Source organism: Daphnia pulex, chromosome 10, assembly GCF_021134715.1.
Source record: "Daphnia pulex isolate KAP4 chromosome 10, ASM2113471v1".
Classification (NCBI taxonomy): domain Eukaryota; kingdom Metazoa; phylum Arthropoda; class Branchiopoda; order Diplostraca; family Daphniidae; genus Daphnia; species Daphnia pulex.
The window spans coordinates 4,946,527-4,954,819 of NC_060026.1; positions in this window are offsets into that span (position 1 = coordinate 4,946,527).

An 8,293-nucleotide genomic window follows, 5' to 3' on the forward strand; every position below is an offset into this window, starting at 1 on the left:
TTCACGAAGATCAAGTAGAAAAGCCTGGATCTGATCGATTGGAGAAACCAAGAGCAGATCGAGGGAAGAAATTAAAAGTAGTAGAGAAACCGGGAGCGGATCGAGTGGATCAGAGAAAGAATAAGCGTAAAGAGGAAGAAGAGGAGGAGGCTATTGAGGTGTTAGAAGAAGACGTTAGTGATGAGGAGTCAGTGCAGGAGGAGGCTGAATCCCCTAAGCGCAGACCAGCGGATTGGGCTTGGTTACCGAAAGCATCGCAGAAGAAAAAGCGGAAATTCGAGGTAGTCCCTGAGCAAGCAAATCAAGCTGGACCGTCTAATGCAAGCCGAGCTCCCCAGGCATGTTGCGCTGGACCGTCTAATGCCACCAGTGGATCCGATGAGCCAACTTTCGTTTCACGAGAAATCACGGAAGAAATCAGTAATTGGCTGGTGCACGGTCTATCGGCGGAAGATTCTAAGGCGATTTCCAAGAGATTTGAATTTGAGTTTGAGGACAAATCTTTCTCTATCAAGCCCCCGAAGCTCGATAGCTTTATGTCGCGTCGGGCTAAAGATAGCAATCGTTCGAAGGTGGTTGGCGCGGTTGAAGATGCGCTTATATCCACGCAGCTAAAAATCATGGATATAGCGCCGCCTCTCATTGAATTGTACACCAAGATATGTTCTCTCGGCGAAGGGGAAGCGGAAAACGAGGCTAAAAGTGTGGCAAAGGCGATCCTGCAGCAGTGGGGAAGAGCCTTTAATTATATTTCTCAACGGAGAAGACGTTCGGTGGTGTCGCTAGTTGACCCGGGTTTTGAATATCTACTGTCACAGCCCAGTGCTTATGTCCCTGAAAAGGAGGCCGTAAAGCTCCTTTTTACGGACGCCTTTTTGCAATCGAATGTTGAAAGAGGCAACACAGGACGTCACCTTGGCCAACTCGACGGCGGCAAGGGAGAAGGCGAGAGCGGGCATAAGGAAGACGAACCGTCCAGATCCGTCCACCAGGGTCTTAAGGCCAAGAAGATCCGAGGGGGCTCGCTATTTTCTGTAAGAGCGACAGAGGTCGGATGGAAGAAAGAAGCATACAGCACCAGCAAATACCAGCAAATACCGTTCTGTCAATCCCCCTAAGTCCAGCGGTAATTGTAAAGAGGAAAAGTTGGTTAGAGTGGGAGCGCGGATTTTAGATTTCGCAAGTAATTGGAGTAAAGTTACGGACGATGCTTGTGTAATCGACTGTGTGACGAGCGGGGTTAAATTTGAATTTTTGGAGCCCCCAAAACAGTTTAGAAAACCGTCGCCTGTCCCTATGTCGGCGGACATGTTAAAAGTATGTGACCCGGAAGTGAAGGATTTATTGAAGAAGAGAGCCATAGTTGACGTAAAGGGCACTAATTCCGAGGGATTTGTTTGCGCTCTCTTCGTCATTCCAAAAAGGCGGGCTGAGAAGGCATTCTGAGAGAAGGGGATTGGATGGTCAAACTGGATTTGAAAGATTCTTATTTGACCATTCTTGTACACCCATCCCATCAAAAAATTTTGCGTTTTTCGTGGAGGGGGCGCATCTATCAATTTAATTGTCTAGCATTCGGTTTGGCTCCTGCGCCAAGGTTGGTCTCAAAAATTTTGAGGGTAGTGGCGGCCTACCTGAGAAAACAAGGCATGCGCTTGATTAAATATCTCGATGATATTTTAATCATGAGCTCGTCGAAGGAGGATGCGAAAGCGGATGTTAAAAATGCGATCGGGTTGTTACAGCATCTAGGTTTCCTAATAAATGTTGATAAATCGATAGTGGAACCTAGCCAAATAATGGAATATTTGGGCCTTCTGATAAATTCGAACAATTTATCCTTTGCGCTGCCGGACACCAAGGCGTCAGAAGTTAAGACTAAATGCGACACGGCATTGGTAAAAGGGGTCATTTCCTTGCGGGAAATAGCGTCGATAATGGGAAATTTCATATGGGCGATCCCAACTATGCCCTTTGCGCAGGCGCATTTCAGAAGAATGCAGGCCTTTTATATTAGTAAAGACAGACGAGCGAGTTTTGATCTTAACACCAAATGCACTCTTTCGTTGGATACAAGGCGGGATCTAGCGTTGTGGTCCAGTAATCTTACTTTACACAGAGAGAAAGTGTTTTTTCCCAAAGTTCCGGATTTGGAAATTTTTTCAGACGCTTCATTAACAGGATGGGGGGCTTGCTGTAATAGCGGGAGAACAAGGGGTTCGTGGACCTTGCAGGATAGTGAAATGCACATAAATGAGCTGGAGTTGATAGGGGCGCTCTATGCAATCCAACCGTTTACGGCGGAGGCAGGGAACATTGCGGTGCGGATTTATTTAGATAACATAACCGCAGTGGCGTACATTAACCACGGCGGCGGCACTAGGTCAGCGGAATTGACGAGGATTTCGGCGGCTTTGACAGAGTGGTGCGAGGGCTGGAATATTGGCATTGAAGCAGTTTATCTTCAATGCAGATTAAACAAAGTGGAGGATGAATAGTCCCGCACGGAGCCGGATTCCGGGGACTTAAATCTTAAATCCAGCCGTGTTTGCCTCCATCCAAGCATTATGGTCATCCGAAGTGGATGTTTTTGCTTCACGATGGAACGCTCAATTGACGAAATTTATTTTCTGGCGACCGCAACCGCAGGCAATGTTGGTGAATGCATTTGTGATTAATTGGAAGGATCTAGCAGGTTACGTCTTCCCCTCTTTTGCACTTATTTTTTAATGTTTAGAAAAAATTAGGCAAGAAAAAGCTGAAATCGTTTTTGTTTTCCCTGCGTGGACAGGCCAACCGTGGTTCCCTGTCTTGCTAGGACTAGCATGCGACGTACCGGTGATGTTCCGTCAAGAGCCCAGTCTTTTGTTGTCAGCGCTAGAAGAGACGCATCCGCTTTTGACGTCCAACGGCCTACACCTTGCCGCTTGGAAGTTGTCAGGCGACAACTACGTAACAAGGGATTTTCCTCTTCAGTGGTCGACCTTCTCGTGGCCGGAAACAGAAAGAGAACTCTCGGCGCATACAACTCCGCGTGGCGAAATTGGGATTATTGGTGTGTGCGAAGGAGTGCGGATCCCTTATCGGCAACTTTAAAAACGTGTTCCAGTTTCTCACGGACTTGCATGCTTCGGGCAAGTCCAACAACACAGTGAATGTTCATTGCTCGAAGTTGTCAAAAACTTTAGACGCGGTGGATGGCGTAGCGATAGGAGAGGACCCTCTGATAGTTAGATTAATGAGAGGATGTTATCACCAGAATCCGCCGCAGCCTAGATATAACGAGATGTGGGACTCGGGGAAAGTGTCGACGTTTTTCGAGTCGTTAGGAGAAAACCGAAATTTATCATTGAAAGTTTTGACGAGCAAGCTGGTTACTCTGATAGCGCTAACCACCTGGATGAGGGTGGCGGAAGTGACGGCCATTAGCTTTCGGTCCATTCAATTTACGCAAGAAGGTGTAAAATTTTCCTTGGACCGACTGAGGAAGACTCAGCGGTGTGGACCGCTGAAATCTTTTGAGATGACGAGTACGGAGGAGAAATTATGTCCAGTCAAAGCGTTGAAAGATTTTATAGAGCGAACGGAAAAATTCAGGCCGGCGTCGGAGCCCTCGGAGGGGTCTAGATTGCTAATTGCTCTCGTTAGACCGCACAAACCAGTATCATCTAATACTGTGAGTCGTTGGATCAAATCCATGCTGAGCAAAGGGGGCGTCGATACGACTAAGTTCGGGGCGCACTCCACGAGAAGTGCAGCAGCTTCCAGAGCGGTGGTCGAAGGCGCTCCGATTGATGCGATTCTTCAAACAGGTAGCTCGGCCCATGAAGCAACATTCAACCGCTTCTATAATCGGCCTCCAGCTCGGATTGTCGAGAGACAAGAATAAAAATTTAACATATGCCGTAAGCTTTAAAATCACCCTTAGGGTGTACCGAAATGGATTTCGAAACACAACTGTAGATTACCGGAGGGATCGTTCAACGATCCCGATAGGTAACCTTGATTGTGTTAGAAAGTAAATGTAGCGACGACCCTGAGGGTTCGTCTCCCAAACCCGTGCCCTCCCTAGCTACATTTATGTTACATCATAATTTGAAAAATCTTCTTGTTGGGACATGCAGAGGTCAGCAGACGGGTGGACGTAAAACGGAGGCCCTTACTATTACTAGGGGAAGAGGCAGACATCCAAACCCGACGCGTGTCTAAGATTCTGGTTCAGAAGAATTGAGCGCGAGACGGGTGACGGGCAGACTGGCCAGAACGGGCAGCGTCTCATGAAAGAACACGGCAGCTGGCAACCGCCTGTCAAATTTCTATTCGCTTGTTTTGTCTGTGTTTTTATGTTATTTGATGTGACCACTGGAAAAATTTGGGTTTGAGTTTTTTTTTCCCTGATCAAGTTAAATCAGGTTTTTTCTCTGCCCTCATGGTCGTAGTTCTCTCTTTGGTAATTTTTTGTTCTAAAAGTATTTCTTGGTTTGGCTGTAGTGGAGAGAGAAGTTTAACAAGAATTGTTTTTTTTCCGCACCACTATTTTTTGTTTGGTCTTTGAAAAGCTGAAAATATAAAGTGTCTACACCCTTAGGGTCGTCACTAAATTTACTTTCTAACACAATCAAGATTACCTATCGGGATCGTTGAACGATCCCTCCGGTAATCTACAATTATTTTTCATTTTGCCACAAGTGACAACTGAAAAGTCCGCAACCAGGTCCGGAATCCGGATCATGGTCTATGAGTAGGTGGTACCGTCACATGTAGGAATTGGCCGTAAGGCCTCGTCACAGCTTTTTGAGGGGGTGTTTCAAAGTGCGGACGTCTAGAGTACAGCATATATAACGCCGCTACTTTCACCAGCATACTTCACCTCGCGTAGCGTTACTAGACTAGACTAGAGTGTTCTGCACCCCAGAAACGGTTTATCTCTGAGGAATTTAGTTAACTAAATTACCAAAGGTTTAGGGGCCTTTAATGCAGCACAAGTTACAGTAGTCTGCTGAGAGAGGCACCCTGAAAGTCTTTATTGGGAATTTTCTCGGCCAATCAGAATCGAGGAAATCCGAAAAACACGATTTAGGGTATTTTTAAGGTTTAGTTTTTAACTATAAGGCATGACGAAGTTAGGTATAGAGCTTATTAGATACTTCTGAACCTAAAAATAGAAACTATGTGATTCTTTTAACCTTTTCAATGCATTTAAAAAGTGAAGTAGCGGCCTTTTTGACGGCTGTGGTTTTCCCAGATCTGATAACAGATTGCGCTACATTAAGTAAATATCAAACCCTTAAAAAACCATAGTAAGAATAAGTTAAAAAAGAGTGGCCTTTTTTAACGTTAGGTCAATCCCACCCATATCTTAAATTTCAAACTTAGATCTAAAATTTAACTAACTCTAAATTCCGAAGGCACCCAAGGGGCTTTATTTGGCAACATCGCATACCACTCACAGTGATCACTCTAGGGCTAGCACTTAACGAACCCCTGGTAATCCTATCCTTTGGCCTTTGCCAGATTGGCGTATATTCTATCTGCGAGTCTGCGAGATATTCATTTCACCACTGAATGACTGAATTACGATATAATAGGAAAGGTACACTCTCGCGCTATCCCAGTCTCTTGGAAGAAACGGCGGGTGTTTAGTAAAGGGTCCCAAGATTCCCCGCCAGGTTCGCTAGGTTAGGAGGTCCCTCGCCTCTCGGGGGTATAGCAAAATAGGGGTTTTCCTTCGTTATCTGTAAAATTGAACAAAACTGAATTTTGGGACCCTTTACTAAACGCCGGTCTTGGGGATAGCCGAGAGTGTACCTTTCCTATTATATCGTGACTGAATCATGACTTAATACTGAATGTCTTAACGGTCTCCGAAGCTGACAAAATGGGCGGATCAACGGATTATATAATTGATTGATTAATACATTTTAGTAGCTCAATTTATTACCGAGAAGAATTATTTGAAAACTAAAGATTGCAATAAAAGGAAAACAAACTACAATCGATAAGTTTGTCAAGAATAGCTGCTAGCCATGTATTTATTCCGTGTTTGACTTTCGGTGTACGATATTCTGTGTATGATATTCGGTGTTTAACGTAAATCAGTGAAATTATTCAACAGTACAGTTAGACAATTCAACATTTTAAAATTCGACAGTATTAAGTTCAATTAAGTTTTAAAAAGAAAAAAGTCCTCAAGCCAATAAGGTCTATTGGCTGAAGCCGCGAAAGTATTTTGCGAAATGAATGTGATTTAATTCACGCCATCGAAAAGGATCCTCCGTTGCAGATGGATTTCATGAGTAATTTTTCCATCGACTCTGCGGAAGTTGTCAGGGAGAAAATAGATTTTTGAAACAAGTCCTAACTTGTGGTCGTGGAAGGCTGCGCAGCGGGCTCAGTTGAAAGAAAACAAATTTTTTTTTTCTTTTTCTAGATCCCGCCCTGGTTGACGGTCCCCAGTACAAAACTGGAAAACATCTTCTGATTTCAATTTCCTACCTTTTGTTGGAAAATCAACAGTGCCACTTTCAACATTTTAAATGAAAGTTTCAAAGTGGTTCTGGCAACACAGCTGAAGATGACGTTGCGAGATCTTCGTGTAACTGGTCGAACGAAACGCTTTTCAGAAAATCTTCAGAAGTCAAAACTTTGTCACCGAAAAAGGAGCGCACACTTTTGTACTGCGCCAACAGATCAGCGACCTTCTGTATATTCAAACCTCTAAGAAATGGATGGTCTTGTCCAGCACTAGAAACTATTTTTAAGGCACTTAGAAAAAAAAAGACCCAGCGGCCCAATTTGGATAATTGTTATACCTGAATTGTACGAACAATTTTTATGTTTATGAATTACTTAAATAGTTTAAGCTGCTTAAATATACCGCAAAATAGTCAAAATGTAAAAAGACGTTGACCAAAGTTTTCCTTGGATAAAGCAGTCATTTCTCCTTCGTCTGGGCCGCTGTCTGCGTCTTCTGATGCAGTTGCGGACTGATAGGAGGACAGTACAATATCAAAAATTTCTTTTACCTCATTCATAAGGCTCCAAAAAAATTCCGAACGTAAAGCACCACAATCGACGCCAGGCTCATCAATTTCGTAACAATTCAGCAAACAACTTCGGACTACAGCAGGGCAATTTCACAAGGAAATCCTCATTTCCATCCTCAGTCCAATTGCGTCGTCCATCAAAAAAGCTCTTTTGACACGCACAGAATTGCGACGATTTTTGTCGCCCATTGCATCCTCTTCTGTAGCATTCATTTGCTGGTGGCTTAATTCTGATAGAAGTCTTAAGCTCTCCGGATTTAGGAGTCCTAACTCGCAAAGTCTGTCTTTAAATATAGAATAATGAGCCACCAGCTCCAGTGCATCAATAGTTGTTCCGCATTCGAGGCATTCGACATTGTAAGAAGCTTGTTGATCGTTTGTAATGGGAATTGTTTCATCCTGCAGTGGCGCTACATAAACTTTGGTATGCTGCAGTATCTGAAAATTTGTTACATAAAATTTAAAAAAATAAATTGTGTTTTGCGCTGACGTGAAATATAAAAAATAAAAATAAATTATTTTTTCTCAGTAGAATGGTTACCTTATGTAACTTTTTAGAAAATTGCATGTTAAAAACTTTGTCGATAGTACTTTTTCATTGAAAAAAATTACTATCGAATTACTATGAAAAGTACTATTTATTTTTTAAAAAATTACTATCGATATTGGTTGATAGTAATTTTTTTCAACAATTTACTGAGAGTAAATAATTGTGAGACGCAACCTAAAATTACCTGTAACTGTGAACCAATGAGAAGTGGCTGCAAGCATCTCTTTATAAATTGGCAATTCCCACGTTCAGCTTGCACGAACATCTGAAAGCCCCCTTTCAATGCAATGTAGGGTTTGTAAACGCTGATGGAGCAAAAAGTAAAATATAAGTTTTCAGAAATAGTTAATTCAATAGTTATTTAATATATCACCTGATTATTTTGTGTAGAACTGTACCGTAGTTATCCGTTGACAAAAATTCTATCATTTTCTCCCCCAAACCGGAATCGGAGAGTTCATTCAATTCAAAGCTATCCGGTTTTCGGAGGAATTCCTCAATTTGAACACTCTTTAAGCCCACGACGATCTTTTCACAACTTTGGCTGGGGAAACAATTTTTTTTTATTTTTTCATGGGTCCTAATATAATTTAAAATAAACTTTTTAATTTAGTACACTCGACAAGTAAATATTGATCATCAGTATTTTATCAGCTAATATTTTGTATTGTATAGACCTTTTTGGAATTCAAAGTAC